This window comes from Leptinotarsa decemlineata, unplaced genomic scaffold (assembly GCF_025532065.1).
Source record: "Leptinotarsa decemlineata unplaced genomic scaffold, Ldec_3_MD MMD2_tig00078422_RagTag_RagTag, whole genome shotgun sequence".
In the NCBI taxonomy this organism is placed as follows: Eukaryota; Metazoa; Arthropoda; class Insecta; order Coleoptera; family Chrysomelidae; genus Leptinotarsa; species Leptinotarsa decemlineata.
Window position 1 is genome coordinate 1743780 of NW_027412747.1, and position 18774 is coordinate 1762553.

General features: G+C 36.1%; 1 protein-coding gene across 6 annotated transcripts in view; it reads left to right on the top strand.

The window, feature by feature from the left end:
* The window catches only part of LOC111516152 (nose resistant to fluoxetine protein 6), a 327989-nt gene that overhangs the window by 298177 nt on the left and 11038 nt on the right, over positions 1-18774 (top strand). The window lies entirely within an intron of this gene.

Sequence of the window (18774 nt, forward strand, 5' to 3'; positions counted from 1 at the left end):
TTGGATGTTATATCACTGTTTAGTAACATACCAATAAATCTGGTAAAACACAGCATTGAAAGACATTGGAATATTATTACTAATCATACCAAATTAACAAAAACAGCCTTCTTACAATCAATAGATTTCATTTTTGATACTACTGTTTTCGTTTATGACAACGAATATTATAAACAAATACTTGGTACTCCAATGGGATCAACTTTATCACCTATTTTAGCCCACTATGTGATGGATGATTTATTATATGAATGTATTCCAAAATTATCATTTCAGGTTCCTTTTTTAAAAAAGTTTGTGGATGATATAATATGTGCTGTACCTTTTGACAAAATTGATGATATAAAAAGCATTTTTAACAATTACAATCCATCTATTCAATTTACCATAGAAAAAGAAAAAACAGAACAGTACCTTTTTTAGATACTCTTTTAATCAGGAAAGATGGTAACTCTGTTATTTTAGATTATTTTACTAAACCCACTCATTCAGGCAGATATATAAACTATTTATCCTGCCATCCACAAAAAATGAAAATTAATTCAATTCTAGGTTTAAAAAATCGAATAGAGAAAAAATTTCTCATCCTACATTGGTAGAAAAAAAATTTAAAACCATTATTCAATATTTTATTAACTAATTCTTATCCTCCAAAATTTTTAAATAAATTGTTATAAAATACTTCATCTAATATCATCAACATCAGAGAGAACAATAAAGCTGAAAATCCAAGTTCCAAATACTTTTCCATTCCTTATGTCCCTGAATTGTCCAGCAAAATCATAAACGTATTTAAACAAGAACGGAATATAAAAATTTCACAAAGGAAAGTTAAACCCTTAACTAAACAACATTCAAAATTGAAAGATGAAGATTCGTTATTTGAAAAGTCACATGTAGTTTACAAAATTCCCTGCAACAATTGTGATAAGATATATTATATAGGTCAAACAAAAAACAAATTAAAAACCCGCATAGCTCTTCATAAAAGTAATTGTAAAAATTTAAAACGAAATTCTTGTGCACTCACACAACTTGTTCTAGATAATGATCATTCAGCCAATTATACTAACACCAAAATTCTCCATTTCGAACCAGATTCAAATAAAAGGCAATTTCTGGAAATGGCTGAAATCAAAATTGAAGAAAACAATATCAACAAAAAGACAGACATCGACAACCTCAGCAAAATTTATTCATTTTTAATAACAAAAAATATAAATCTGAATACATCCTGTAATATTAACACAGTATGAATCACCATGATAAACGATAATGAAAAATTTGAAAAAGTATTTCACATTATTCAATGTCAAAAAGTTGTCATTTAGATGTTGAAGACTTCTTTTGAAACTGAAATTTCCAAATTGAATATTCTCACATAGCACAGGTATTCTGTTTTATCCGTTTATATATATATATATATATATATATATATATATATATATATATATATATATATATATATATAGAGGAGAAGGTAATCGTTGCTATATATATATATATATATATATATATTAACTCGAAGATTCTCACGGATAAAGTATGATGAGCTGTTTTCTCGGGTTTCGCTCCGTGTTCTGTGTATTTTCTCCCCATAAGGATTATTTTCACAACGTTTCGGCAAAGTCTCATTTGCCATCTTCTGGTGATGTCTGGTTTTTTCAACTAGACTAGTTGAAAAAACCAGACATCACCAGAAGATGGCAAATGAGACTTTGCCGAAACGTTGTGAAAATAATCCTTATGGGGAGAAAATACACAGAACACGGAGCGAAACCCGAGAAAACAGCTCATCATATATATATATATATATATATATATATATATATATATATATATATAGATAGAGGAGAAGGTAATCGTTGCTGACTAGTTAGGAATGGAACCAACAAATAATGGGGCTGAGCAGCAAATGAAAGAGTACTCTTCAGAATTTGTCCAAGCTTTCGGAAATTTAAAATTGTTTCCATCATCAGGGATGCTACAATATGATGGTGTAAGTAATATTAATATATAATTATGAGTGGTTAGACTTACAACTTTTTGAGGATGTTTCATACGATGGTCATGTAAAATATTGGACACAACATGATGGATGAACATTGATACAATACATTTATAAAACTGGTTAAAGGATGTCTAATATTGGATAAAATATTTGTGAAAAACGTTACAGTTTAAAATTATTTTGAAGGAAGAATAATGTCACATGTCGAAATTTCACAAAACATTAATTTGGAGAGATTGACAGATAGTTGATATGACATATGTCAGTGGTTCTAGTGATAAAGGCTGTTACCAACTTTCATACGGTGGTCATTTTACATGACCACCGTATGAAACATCCTCAAAAAGTTGTAAGTCTAACCACTCATAATTATATATTAATATTACTTACACCATCATATTGTAGCATCCCTGATGATGGAAACAATTTATTAAATTTCCGAAAGCTTGGACAAACTTTAAAGAGTACTCTTTCATTTGCTGCTCAGCCCCATTATTTGTTGGTTCCATTCCTAACTAGTCAGCAACGATTACCTTCTCCTCAATCTACAGGCATGGGGTTCTACCATAACATCGCTACTACATTTGGTAACACAGCAGTTCAGGAATTGAAGCGTTGGTCCAAGACAAAGATGAAATTGACAAAGGAAATCAATAGAAGAATCTTCTTGCTGCAGTGCAGGAAAAATAATGTCCTCCCGCTACACATTACAGCTACTACAAGACCAGTCGAAAACCTTCTCCTAAGACAAGAAGCACACAATAATGCCAAACAACAAAATCACAGGTTAGGAGTGAAACTTATAAATATTGAAATTGCATCAAATCATAAACTTATAACTAAATTACAATCTTCCCTAACGTTACTAGGTAGAAATATAATCTCTCTTACCAATGAGTTAACCTTCCATAATTTTCAAGGCAAACAACTTCGTGCATACAACAAACTTTTCCATAGAGTAAAATTTAAAAATTTAAATAAGTTAAATAATCTTAAACTCCATAATTTACAATTAAAATTAAAAACCAATCCGAAATGGTTAAAAAACATTTCTGACATAGCAATTCCAGAAGAAGTTGCTTCTTTCTTGGCCTTAGGCCCAAAATTTTGTATTGAACCAATAATAGGCAAAGATAATCCCATCAAGAATATCTTAGCAGATATAGATTGCATCACTTCCACTATCTCTGAGCTTACCCAGAGGAATATCGCAGTAGCAAAAGCAACTAACATCATCACTAATCACATTCACAATCAACAACATAAGTTTTCTCTTTTTCGAAATCTTCTCTTTAAGTCCAAATGTTTTTTAAAAGAAAATCCTAACTTGATCCTCACTCTTTCAGATAAAGGAAATGTAACGGTTGTTATGGAAAAACATCAATACATTCAATTGTCTAATGACATTATCAACAACAACTCTGCTTATAAACAATTAAATAAAGATCCTACCAATAATAGGCAAAGATAATCCCATCAAGAATATCTTAGCAGATATAGATTGCATCACTTCCACTATCTCTGAGCTTACCCAGAGGAATATCGCAGTAGCAAAAGCAACTAACATCATCACTAATCACATTCACAATCAACAACATAAGTTTTCTCTTTTTCGAAATCTTCTCTTTAAGTCCAAATGTTTTTTAAAAGAAAATCCTAACTTGATCCTCACTCTTTCAGATAAAGGAAATGTAACGGTTGTTATGGAAAAACATCAATACATTCAATTGTCTAATGACATTATCAACAACAACTCTGCTTATAAACAATTAAATAAAGATCCTACCAATTCCATTCAAACGAAAGCCAATTCCTTGATGAAAAAACTAAGAGAATCAAATCAAATTGATGAAATGATGAGAAGGAAGCTGACTAGCTACAGCGGTATTTCCCCAAAGTTCTATGCTCTACCCAAGGTACATAAACCGACACTTTCAGTAAGACCAATTGTATCCTCGATAGGATCTCCTACCGAAGAAATTGCTGCACTGTTAACGAATATCTTGACGAAGGCATATGACTTTGACAATGAATACTACATAAAAGATTCATTCGAGGTAACAAATAAATTTAACAACACCACATTACCACCTAATTACATTCTAGCCAGTTTGCACGTGGTATCCCTGTTCAGCAATGTATATGAGGATGCGTGTATAAGAGCAATCCACAAGCAATGGAACAATATTAAATTGCATTGTACTCTCTCAGAAGACAATTTCATCAACCTTATTCAATTCCTATTTGACAATACTTATTTTTCATTCGATAACAAAATTTATAAACAAACATTTGGAACACCAATGGGTGCTTCAATTTCACCAATCCTAGCTGCATATGTTATGGATGACCTTTTAGACACAGTATTACCTGTCTTATCTTTTAAACCTCAATTTTGAAAAAAATACGTTGATGATATCATCGTTGCATTACCAATGGATTGTACTGAAGAGATTCTTGACACACTTAACAGCTATGATCCTTACATTCAATTCACTATGGAAGCAGAAGACACTGACCACTCCGTGCCATTTCTTGACACAAGGTTCATAAGAACTACCAATAATAATATTGTGATAGATTGGTACAGAAAACCTTGTAGTTCAGGAAGATATATCAACTACTGGTCATATCACAAATACTCGATGAAAGTGAATCTAGTTAAACAAATGAAAAATAGAGTGTTGAGAATCTCTGACATTCAATTCCATAAAAAAAAATCTTGATATTTTGCTTAAACTTTTCCTGGATAATTCATATCCTTTGAGTATGTTAAAAAACATTTTGTTTAATTCCTCATCCATATCAGACATTAATATAACCTCACCAAACCCAAATATAATTGAAAACAATGGAATTAATATTGCTCCAACTCCAGTTTTTTATAGTACTTTACCCTTCATTAAGGAGATCACTCCCAAACTCTCTAGAATTTTCAATGAATTACCAAATATTAAAATAGCCACTAAAGCAGTTCTCACGATAAGAACTTTACACACCAGAGTTAAAGATAAACCCCTCATTACTTCTCGAATAAATGTAATATATAGTATTCCATGTCAATTTTGCAACAAAATCTATGTTGGTCAAACGTCAAGAACTTTAAGTTCCAGAATAACTTCTCACAAAAGTGACTGTAGACACCATCCTGAAAGATGTGCTTTAGCTGAACATGTCAATAAATTTGACCACCATATGAATTTTGATGCCACTAAGGTCTTAGCTAGTGAAACACATTTAACAAAAAGATCCTTTCTTGAAATGGCATTCATTGCTGAAAATGAAAATTGCATCAACAAAAAAACCGACATTAATCATCTTAGTGAGATATATTCCTATCTTTTGACGTTAGATAAAAATCCATATAACAATGTTTCAATGAATTCATTAATAGAATAATGTATTATATATTTCAATCCAACTGTTATTATCCTACATTCACTTTAAAAAAAATAAAAAAAGAATAAAGCTGCACAGGTAGAAATTTCCAAAATAATTCTTTACAAGTCAAAGTTGGTAACAGCCTTTTTCACTAGAACCACTGACATATGTCATGTCAACTATCTGTCAATCTCTCCAAATTAATGTTTTGTGAAATTTCGACATGTGACATTATTCTTCCTTCAAAATAATTTTAAACTGTAACGTTTTTCACAAATATTTTATCCAATATTAGACATCCTTTAACCAGTTTCATAAATGTATTATATCAATGTTCATCCATCATGTTGTGTCCAATATTTTACATGACCATAGTATGAAACATCCTCAAAAAGTTGTAAGTCTAACCACTCATAATTATATATTAATATTACTTACACCATCATATTATAGCATCCCTGATGATGGAAACAATTTATTAAATTTCCGAAAGCTTGGACAAACTTTAAAGAGTACTCTTTCATTTGCTGCTCAGCCCCATTATTTGTTGGTTCCATATATATATATATATATATATATATATATATATATATACAAATATGAAAGTTATTGAGTGTCTTTATATAGAAACAGAAGTTAATATCGGACATAGCACTCATGAAAGTGGCAAACCATAGACACGTGTTTCGGGCTTTTGGCCCATCATCAGTATGGTGCAGCCAAGTGTAAGGATGGTTTGCCACTTTCATGAGTGCTATGTCCGATATTAACTTCTGTTTCTATATATATATATATATATATATATATATATATATATATATATATATATATATATATATATATATATATAGAATCTTGAAAGGTTATTGCAGTCAAGCTGCTGGGAAAAAAAATCCATAAAATTAAAATATGAATAGACAAGTACTCTCTGATCATTGCCATATTGATTTCAATTTGATAGCCACCGATAGACAACTGTTTCAGCCTATTGGGCATCGTCAGTACCGGGCAGGCGGTCCTCGATTGGAAACAAAATGTGAAAAACTAGTTGACAAGTTTTCATGTCAAGTTGACTTGGGTGTCACACCAATAGGTGGTTCCACTTATGTTTCGCTTGCGTTTACGCAGCTATTTTCATCAAGTACTTTTCTGGTTTTTCACATTTTGTCTTCAATCGAGGATCGCCTGCCCGGTACTGACGATGCCTAATAGGCTGAAACAGCTGTCTACCGGTGACTCTTAAATTGAAATCAATATGGGAATGATCAGAGAGTACTTATCTATTCATATTTTAATTTTATGGAATTATTTTCCAGCAGCTTGACTGCATTAACCTTTCTCGATTTAATATCATTTCTAGAAACATGTGGATTCGTTTTCCGATGGCATTTCAGGTTAGCTTCCCAAATGTCTGCTACCGCAGTTGTCGGTTGATTGGTCAAACGACCAACACTGACATAAAAACTTGTCAAGTTGACTTGGGTGTCACACCAATAGGTCGTTCCACTTATGTTTCGCTTGCGTTTACGCAGCTATTTTCATCAAGTACTTTTCTGGTTTTTCACATTTTGTCTACTTTATTCAGGGAAGCCTTTAGTCAGGGAAGCTATAGATTACGCTGTAGACGACCCCTCCCGATATAGAAGGCCGCGACACTCTGTCGAATGAGGCCCCTATGTCCTTCGTTAACAGATGAATAATATCTTCATCTATCTCACCCCAGCCAGGTAGGGGTATAACGCGAAGGGCGGTATGGATGTCTAAGGACTTTCATGCCACCATCAAACATCAGTTGTGGCCCATTTGTCTTTCTGACAAACTTCAGTTAAAAGGGGAAGGAGGCCAGGCTTCAACCTGAATAAAATCAAGATGGTTAACATTTTGTCTTGGGAAAAAGCCGAGATTGTTAGCATTGTATGCCAACTAATCTCTTGTTTCGGCCTGAGTCAGTCAGATTTGCATGGCAGTGCATTGCCAGTCCCTGGGGCCAGCCGTCAAATTTTGACGGATGAAAATCAGGGAGTGGCTAATGCCCCAACTGAAAGTGAGATTTCAGCACCCGATATATCCAGCCACAAGGTAAGTGACTGGATTTTGAAAGAAAAACCTACAAAAAAGAAAATCAAGGTCAAAAAAATATCCCAAAAAGCCATTATTGACAATGTGAGAGAAGAGGCTCGGAATTATTATACCGAGTCCGAGACATCACATCAACTTACCCAAAATCCAGTAAACGAGTTGGCCACCCCAAGTGGCAGTGCAATAAATGAAGACGTGATGGAACAAGACATCAATTTGGCGAATGACAGTGTTTCCAACTCAGTAAGCACTGTCAAATCAGTTCATGGGGAGGAGCCTGGTTTTCCTGCCCCCCTCACTCAAAATCAACCGGCTAAGAAAGCCAAAATTCCACCTATGGTTGTCCGCCAGAAGAACAAATGGGTATCCCTGTTGAAGTTGATGACTCAGGAGAACATTAAGTTCTCCAAAGCCGTCAACTTGCATGATGGCATGAAGGTCCAACCCGAGACTCCTGACGATTATCGTCGGCTGTCTAGATTGATGGTGAAGGAAAAGATTCCTCACCACACTTACTCGCTCCCTGAAGAACGGCAAATCCGTGCTGTTTACAGGGGAGTGCCAGAACATCTGGCGACATTCGACATTCGTGAGGAGCTCGAAGCCAGAGGCTTTGACCTCGCATCTGTAACGCGTATGAAGCGTTACAACAAACCCATGCCGATGGTTCTTGTCCTATTGAGCAGGGACCAAAGGCATATCTTCGAGGTCAAGGAACTCCTGAGCATGAAGGTCCAGGTTGAACCTCAGTATCCCAAAGTTTCGGTGGGTCAGTGCCACCGATGTCAACGTTTTGGCCACTGTCAACGCAACTGTCTAGCAGTCCCCATCTGCGTAAAGTGCGCCGGCAGGCATCTAACCAGTGCCTGCAAAAAGGTTAGGACTGACCCCCCGAAATGTAATAATTGTAAGGGGGCCCACACCGCCAACTACCGTGGCTGCCCGTCGTACCCGAAGGTACAACAAAAGGGGAAATCTTCCGCCAGGAAGCCAACCCCTCCAACAAGACCTGTGGGATCTGGACGCGTTCAAGAGGGGGTCAGCTTTGCAAAGGCTGCATCCAAGAGTGTCAGCAGTTCTGCAAAGCCCGCCCCCTCTCAACCTGGGCTCTCTCCTCAGACGCAGGGGGTTTCAGACATCTGTTCCGCATTGGATCAGAAAAAGTTGTTCTTACAATTCCCCGTGTTACAGAAAATGTTCACGATGAATACTGACGTGTTAACTGGAACTGCCAATATCTAGACAACCAACGTTGCCTAGATCTCTGAAGATAGTTTTTTGGAATGCTAATGGCATTCGTTCAAAAAAACTAGACTTTGAAAACTTCTTGACAGACAATAACATCGATGTAGCTCTAGTACAAGAGACGCATCAGATTCTTCCATAGAGAACGTGTTGGGCGTGCTGAAGGGGGAGTTGGCATTTTTGTCAAACGATCCCTTCAGTGTGTACAATACGGCATTGACAGTGCCCGTTTACACGGAACTGAGGCTGTAGGTGTCGAAATTCGACTGAGTAGGGGTTGTCATAGAATAATCTCGGTCTACAATCTCCCGAGCGTTCGATTACTCCCTGAATCACTGGATGAACTGCTGATGCGAAGCGACACTTCGACAATTGCTGCTGGCGACTTCAATGCCAAGCACAGACCATGGAGCAGAGCCACTAATCGAAACGGCCAGGCGCTCCATGCGCACGTTGACAGACATGAATATCTAGTGCTGGGACCAGATGAGCCTACGTACTATCGTGGGCAGACTAGGCCAGATGTACTAGACATTGCGCTTCTCAGAAATGTCTCTCTGACTAGCGAAATTTACTTTCTGTCGGAATTGGATTCTGATCATAACCCAGTAGTCCTGGTAATGGGCGATGAACTTCCTTCCCCTGATTATTGCGTGAGATCTAAGACGGATTGGGATGTCTTCACAGCCCAACTCGAAGAGATGCGCGCCCCTCCTGAGGTACTCGACTCTCCTGACGAACTCGACGCGGCAGTCGAGCGTTTCGAGCTTTCCGTGAATGATGCTCTTCGAGCGGCCACCTCCAGGGAGGAATGCCTTGATACGAGAGAGAAATCGCCTGAGAAGGCTCTACCAGCGAACCCTTTTCCCAGGGGATAAAATTACGGCAAACAGGATGGCCAATCAAGTCAAGCAGGCCATCATTGACTATCGAAACGAAAGGTGGGAAGAGCTGTTGGAATCCTTTGAACCTAGGAGTGACGAGCATTGGCGAGTCACTCGCAGGCTCAAGGGGAAGAAGACTGCTCTCTCACCCATTCACGGAGAGCGCGGAGTATGCTACTCCCCCGCCGACAAAGCGTTAGCCTTTGCTGATTCGATGAAACGTCAGTTTCAGCTTAACGTTGACAACGATGACGATATTGATCGCGATATGCTGTTGGAAGACCGGGTTCACCGACTCCTCAGAGAAGGTGACGATGACGACATCCGTCCAGCTTCTGTGGAAGAGCTGAAGGGATATATCAGAGCCGCAAAGGCTAAGAAAGCACCGGGGTCGACTCAATAACTAACAAGTTGTTGAAGAAGCTCCCGGACAACTGCGTCGAGTGCTTACTAAATATAATTAATAGTTCGCTATCCCTCAGACACTTCCCCAGTAGATGGAAGCATGCGGTCATTGTCATGATCCCCAAACAGGGTCAAAACCCGCTGTTCCCACAGAACTATCGTCCGATAAGTCTACTCTCTTCGGCGGCTAAGCTGGCTGAAAGAGTTGTTCTCCAAAGGCTCAACGAAGAAGTTGAGGACCGAAATGTTCTGCCTGATGAACAATTCGGCTCCACTCCACTGAGTTACAGGCTCTAAGGCTGGTCGAAAATACAATCAGCGAGTTGAACACTAATAATAAAGTGCATGTCGTCTTATTAGATACCTCGAAGGCCTTCGACCGAGTTTGGCACGAAGGTCTTCTGCACAAGCTAAACGCGTTCGACCTTCCTCGGGGCCTTGTCCGGTGGATCTGGTCCTTCCTGAAAGACAGGACATTTCAGGTTAGAGTAGAGGGATCTCTATCTGATAACAGAGAGATCCTTGCTGGAGTGCCACAGGGGGCCGTGCTCTCTCCGACGTTGTACTCACTTTACACCAGTGACCTTCCGAGGCCCGAGCGTGTGAAGATATCTCTTTACGCCGATGACACGGCTCTCCTCTCATCTTCCATGGGTCGGAAGCTCGGTGTCGTCTATATGCAACGTGCATTGGACGACCTCGAGCGCTGATACCTTGATTGGAAGATCCGAGTGAACCCGGATAAGACTCAGGCAATAACCATGGGAAGATTGAAATCTTCTCCGACCAGGAAAGTGAGAATCTCTGGAAGGGAGATTAACTGGCAAGCGCGGGTAAAGTACCTCGGCCTTCTAATAGACCGTAGGCTCACTTGGAACCCGCACATAATGTCCGTCAAATCTAAGATCGAGGGTCGGATAGCACGTCTGTACCCTCTGATAAATAGAAAATCAAAAATGATTTTAAAAAACAAAATTACCATCTACAATACGATGTTCAAGTCTGTCATCATGTATGCTTCAGGCGTCTGGAGACAAGCGACTCCGTCCAACATTTCCATTCTGGAAAGGTTACAAAACAAGCTAATAAGGATGATTGTGAATGCTCCTTGGTTCGTGCGGAATGAAGCCATCCGCAGAGATTTGCAGCTGCCTTCCATTCGGCAGTCCATCCAGTCGAGAAATCAAAGAGTTTTTGATGATGCAGAAACTCATGAAAACCTATTAGTCAGGGAAGCTATGGATTATGCTATAGACGACCCCTCTCGATATACAAGGCCCCGACACTCTCTCGTATGAGGCCCCTATATCTTCTGATGAAAGATGAACAACGTTTTCATCCAATTCACCCCATCCAGGCAGGGGTACATTGTGAAGGGCGGTACTGATGTCTGAGGACATTCATGCCGCCATACCATTTAACACCCATTCAGTTACGACCCGTTTGTCTTTCTGGCAAACATCAGTTAAAAGGGGAAGGGAGCCAGGCTTCAACCTGAAGTAAATAAAGATGGATTTCGGCACATTTTGTCTTCAATCGAGAACCGCCTGCCCGGTACTGGGAACTTTTTTTTGGAAAAGTTTCAATGAAGTTTAACTTCGGCACTTGTTTGTGCTTCAAATTTAACTTGAAACGATGCGGTCAACTGCGACCCACTGACGTTCAGTGTTTGTCAAATTCAACTTTTTTTTTGAAAAAAATTGAAAAAGTGCATTTCTAGATCGAATTTAACAAAAAGTTACTTCAAAAAGTTGTGTCTACGGCAATTTTATATCCATATGCCAAATTTTATGTAACTAGGATAAAGTTAACGTTTTGCTTATTTTTGACAGATATCCCCTTTATTTTAAAAAACAAGTTCGGTTAATTGTCATCAATTCATGTATACATAACAAACTCATCATGGAGTTTAACTTTTCTGATACATTTTTACTTATACGTACATTTTAAAAGAGAAATTAAAAATTTGCTATAAAAATTTTAACATGACTGGTGCAAAGTTTCAATCACTTGGCTATTTTCTTAAACAAACCTTTGATTTCGAAAAAGCAGAGGCAATTGAAAAAAAATGTAAATAATTTCGATAGAACTATTATTATTATTATAAATTTTAAGCAACAATAATATTGTAGAAAATACAAATGGGTACAAAAAATAACTTATTGATCCAAATGAGGTTGTCAAATACTTATAGCCTTCATTTCAGTATGTCGTCCTCCACGTTCAATACAAATTATGGTCCTTCTACTGACATCTGTAACTGCATTTTTAATAAATCGGGGATTTATATTTGCACAGCACTCGCGAATGGTATTTTCCAGATGTTGTATGTCAGTAAATGGTCTACTTCGGTTCACTTTTTGTTTCAGGTAACCCCACAAGAAAATGTGTAAAGACGTCAAGTCGGGTGTTCTAGGTGGCCAATATTGTTCCCAGTTACGTCCAATAACTTTGCCTCTGAACATTTGTTGGAGGGACTGTTTTACAGCAACCGTATGATGTATTGGTGCGCCATCAAGCTAATACCATAAATCGTATTTAATATTTAAAGGCATATTATCTAAGACTTCACTAACCTCATTATTCAAAAGGTTGAGATAACCGACGGATGATAAATTTTCCTAAAGAAAAATGGCCCAATTATTTGGTCGTTAAGTATCCCACACCTTACATTAGTTTTAAAGGAGTACTGATCATCACATTCAACTGTGAAATTGGGATTTTTTCGGGCCCACCATCGGAAATTTTGAGAACTTACCATTCCATTTGAAGAGAACGTTGCCTCATCTGTCCATAAAATTTCATACGGAAACTTTACATTTTCGTTTCTCTCTCCTTGAAACCAGAATGAAAACCCCAAACGGACATCAAAATTTCGTTCTTTCAATGTGTTAATAAATTTTGGCTTGTAAGGCCAAAATTTATTCTTCAATACAATTTTTCTAACACTTTCTCTCTTGTAATTGGTATTTTTCATAATATCGGTTATGCTCGTTTGCCCGTGTTCAATAACTTTTAAACTTTTAAAAGTTGAGTTGGGCCTCCTCATCATATTTACTTGGAGTGTGCTTTTTCTTAAATTGATTTGCTACGGACCCTGTTTCTCTGAATTTCGACATTATCCTTGACGCAGTAGTATGTTGAACATTTTTTCCTGGATGCCGTTTATTAAAAATGTTAGCTATTTGCCGGTATGGTGTATTCTCACCACATATTAAAACTATTTCTATTCTTTCCTGAAGAGATAACATTATTGCAACAATAACTGTTAAAAATTTGACAAGTAAATCAACAACTTGACACTACCATAGCATGCATTTTGTTTGTCAAGACCTACTTAAAAATTTTATTCAACGTGATTAGGCATTCTTACCGCCCTAGTTAGTGTTTATAAATAATCTGTAAATACTGAATATTGAAATTTTAATGTAATTTCAACTCCAGTAATTTTATTAATACTTACTGCGGTTTTTGAGTTGTGTCTGCTTTTTCAAAATTGAAGGTACTGACGTTTGTTTACGAAAATAGCCAAGTGATTGAAACTTTGCACCAGTCATGTTAAAATTTTTATAGCACATTTTCAATTTCTCTCTAAAAATGTCCGTATATGTGAAAATTTATCAGAAAAGTTAAACTCCATGATGAGTTTGTTATGTATACATGAATTGATGACAATTAACCGAACTTGTTTTTTAAAATAAAGTGGATATCTGTCAAAAATAAGCAAAACGTTGACTCCATCCTATTTGCATAAAATTTGGGTCGCAGTTGGCCGCATCATTTTAAGTCAAATTTAAAGCACAAACAAGTGCCGAAGTTAAACTTCATTGAAACTTTTCGAAAAAAAAGTTTCCCATATGGTGCGCATTTTAATGATGACACTGTATATGGAAAGTTGATTTTTCAATATTGAATCGTCGTTTCTCCCGTCACAGAAAAAAATTGTGTACTATATATGGAAAAAATATTTGACTTCAGCTCTCGGTTTTTTGTCTCCCTCCGCTTCGCGTCGGGCTAATATACTAATTGATATTTCACCTGATGAAGATTTCATAAATTTTTTTGGGATATTGTTAGAAATATATGTATCTTTACTTGTGAGTTAGTCATCAATTGATAAGGTTTTTCGCATTACTTTTCATTCTACAATTTTTTCACAGTAATGTTTTTGCATTCACTTCACCAATCAATAAAAATTTGAGAAGCACTATAATGATATGATATCATGATACGACAGAGAAAAAAACATTTTGAAGAAAAGAGAATTGAACCTTTCTATGTTTTTACCACTTTTATTTGTAACTAACGGTAGTGCAGTTTCGTCCTATAAGGACCTTTTCAAAGTTATATCTTAAACTTCAATGTATAAGTTGAAAATGTCCTTATAGAATAACGATGAGATTGACCGGTGTGAACTTGGCAGCTAAAAGGTAGCAGCCAAAATCCCGAAAACACCCGAGCGCACATAGACGTACGTCGAAAAATTATTACGGAGAAATAAACATTAAAAAGATGAAAAATGATTAGAAGCTCTATTATTATCGCTGAACGAACACCTCGTGCAACTCTTTCGAATGTGCCTACTAAAAAAGCAGAATGAAAAAAAATTATAAATAGGGGATGAGTACATTTGTAAGAAATTATCTATCACTGAAAACATGTTTTGTTATCAGACGTAGTAGATGAGACCAGCAGTTAGAAGGGCTCAAATAGTGAAATAATTGAAGGGGGTCACATGGAGACATACCTATAAAAAGTAATCGAAACTCCTAGAAGAAAAAAGCCTGTCAAATGGGGATAAAATTCAAATCTGAATCGAAAGTCATAAAAGGAAAAATCCTCTCACCATAATTTTATGTTAGAAAAATCGATTTTGAAAATGATATTATACTGTGAGAAGCAAAAGATAAAACCGCCCAGGGATACAAATACAAAAATAATTTGAAACTCATGGAAGGAAATATCCTGTCAAAATAATTTCATATTGAAAAAATCGAATTCAATCATAATAACAATCGGTGAAAATCTCAACATGAGACCGCCCGTCGAAGGGGTCAAATGGGGTTATGAATACAAAAATAAATCAAAACTCATAGAAGGAAAAATCCTGTCACAACAATTTAATGCTGGAAAAATCCAATTCGATCAGAATAACGATCTGTGAAAATCACAACATGAGACCGCCCGTCGAAGGGGGTCAAATGGGGTTATGAATACAAAAATAAATCGAAACTCAGAAGGAAAAATCCTGTCATGACAATTTCATGCCGGAAAAATCGATTCCTATCATGATAACAATCTGTGGGAATCATAACATGAGACCGCCCGTCGAAGGGGGTCAAATGGGGTTATGAATACAAAAATAAATCGAAACTCATAGAAGGAAAAATCCTGTCACAACAACTTCATGCTGGAAAAATCGATTCCTATCATAATAACAATCTGTGGAAATCATAACATGAGACCGCCCGTCGAAGGGGGTCAAATGGGGTTATGAATACGAAAATAAATCGAAACTCATAGAAGGAAAAATCCTGTCACAACAATTTCATGCTGGAAAAATCGATTCCTATCATAATAACAATCTGTGGAAATCATAACATGAGACCGCCCGTCGAAGAGGGTCAAATGGGGTTATGAATATAAAAATAAATCGAAACTCATAGAAGGAAAAATCCTGTCACGACAATTTTATGCCGAAAAAATCGATTGCTATCATAATAACAATCTGTGGAAATCATAACATGAGACCGCCCGTCGAAGGGGGTCAAATGGGGTTATGAATACGAAAATAAATCGAAACTCATAGAAGGAAAAATCCTGTCACAACAATTTCATGCTGGAAAAATCGATTCCTTTCATAATAACAATCTGTGGAAATCATAACATGAGACCGCCCGTCGAAGGGGGTCAAATGGTGTTATGAATACGAAAATAAATCGAAACTCATAGAAGGAAAAATCCTGTCACAACAATTTCATGCTGGAAAAATCGATTCTTATCATAATAACAATCTGTGGAAATCATAACATGAGACCGCCCGTCGAAGGGGGTCAAATGGGGTTATGAATACGAAAATAAATCGAAACTCATAGAAGGAAAAATCCTGTCACGACAATTTCATGCCGGAAAAATCGAATTCGATCATAATAACAATCTGTGAAAATCACAACATGAGACCGCCCGTCAAAGGGGGTCAAATGGGGTTATGAATACAAAAATAAATCGAAACTCATAGAAGGAAAAATCCTGTCACAACAATTCCATACTGGAAAAATCGAATTCGATCATAATAATCATCTGTGAGAATCACAAGATGAGACAGGCCGTCGAAGGGGATGAAATGGGGATATAAATGATATTGTATTGTACTATTACAAGAAAAGAGGTATTTATGAAAAAATGTTTCAAATAAAAATTGTAGAGAAGAAAATTTAAAACAAGTTTCATTCCCAGAATTATTTGTCTATCATGTGAATTAAGTGAGATATGGGCACTATTTCTAGTCCCATGAGATACGCGTCCTACCTTACATCGCGTTAACCGAACGCAAATTTTATTGGCTTTCTACCAGCGATCAACTTATAGAAGATACTTGCCGTGCGTTTGCCTGAGAGAGCTTTGTTGGATTGTATTTGAATTTATTCCTGTTCACGCTGTTTTTATAGATTTTATTTTCTGTGTTTCAAATTTTAATTTTTGGTTCTTTACTCTTTTATTATGAAAAAACGTTACCTTCCCGTTGAAAAGGCTTTCGAAGCTATATCAATAGCCTTAAAAGACAAAATTCCTTCATATAACCTAAATATAGTTGAAAAAGATATTTGTAGAGAAATTGCTGATTCTCTGAAAGGAACATCATTTGGCGTTTGTAGTCGAATTCAGAGAATTGTAAATGATAATAACAATTTCAGAAATTATTTTATGAGGAATTTTATGAATTCTCATGTTCTCACCACGAAAGTTTGTAGTACCTTGAATGAAGATAATTTGAAGAAAATGCTATTTTCAATGAACATTGATCCAGTTGAATTGTGTAGTTCATATCGAAGTGATGTTTCTGTTTACGCTATACTATATAAAAAATTTGGTATGAAAAATTCGATCAAAAATAGAAAAAGAATTAATTACATGTGGAAAATATTAAAAAAAAGAATTTTGGATGAAAATTGCGGTAATTGTAGTATAATGGACGATAATCAATTTAATGATGTTTCGATTGAATACTGTTCTACTCCAAAGAAAGAACTGAAATATTCAGTAGATTGTACCGTCGAAGGGGAAATCAAGGTACCGATTACAAAATGTGACATTGTTGAACAGAGACAGCGTTCAGAAATGGAAAACTCGGGAAGTTCAGAGAATTGTACCGAGGTATTGCCCGGAGCAAAAGCTATAGATGGAAATCATAAAAACGTTTCACCGGAAAATTTTGAAATTCCAGAAGAACTATTAAATTTATCCAGTCCCAGGAACTGACCTGAAATTTTACCCATAAGTTCAATTAATATCATCGGGAAATCGGTTAAAACGGCTTATAAAAGCTGCAATTTTCTAGAAGGAGTATTTGTGGTTGAGGAAAAAATCTGGAGAAAGATATTTACCGATGGAAGATTAGATGTAAAATATTATCGATATGTATTTCGAAATCGAATTGCTAAATATGTGAACAATGTTTGCATTATAGCGTTCAAATACATTAAATATCTCAAGAAAAATAATATCATTAACGTATATGGTATTTGTAAACATAATGATTATGGATGTAAAAAATTCAGATTGAATATTATTGATAGAACTGTTCAAGTGTTTAGTACATCTTCAAATTACAACCATCCATTTCATTTAACCATTCACGTGAAAGGGGTGTAAAGACGATTGATAAAGAAGAGATTATTGAATGAAAAGTCATTCTCTTACAAAAAAAAAAACCTTTCTGAAAGCTAACGAAAATATTTAAAATAAAGGTAAAAATCTGCAACAAATCAAATCTGATTCAACCTTGAGGAAGATAAGGTCCCAAGCAATGGCACGTTTGGATCGTGACAAAGACGATCTCTTTGATTTAATATTAATGCAGAATGATCACCCAGAGTATATTAAAGAGATATGTCTCCCGTTCAGCGTAAAAATTTATAGCGTTTAACAGTTGAGTGTTTTGAAAGCACAGAATAAAAAATCGTTAGGAATCATTTATTTTGATGCAACAGGGGGAGTCGTAAGGAAACCAACATCAAATTCTAAAACGGTTTATTTGTATACAGCGGTAATCAAGATTGAGAAACCTAAAAGAATATATCCCATATTTTCTATGATTTCTTCGACACACGATTCAAATTCTATTTTCAAATTGTTGAATGACTTTAGATATTTTTGCGAAGACAACAGGTACTGGCCAGCATTTTCAGGTGTTGTAACAGACTTTTCATTCGCTAATATACATGCAATTTGTAAAGAATTCAACAGATGTACTTTGAAAGAGTATCTACATAAATGCTATGTGTTAATAGAAAAAGGTTTTACCAGTCTGGAAAATCATTGCTTGGTGGGAATCTACCTATGCTGTGCTCATTTCATGAAAATGGTTTCCAAGGATGTGAATGACCTATGCATAAATATAGACCAAAGAAATATTTTAAAAGATATCATCGCATCTGCCATTTTAATCAAAGAAATTGATAAATTTGACACATTCGTCGAAAATATTTTCATACTTTTGAATTATGAATACCGCAACGAAAAAACGGAATGTGCTTTTAGGAAACTGAC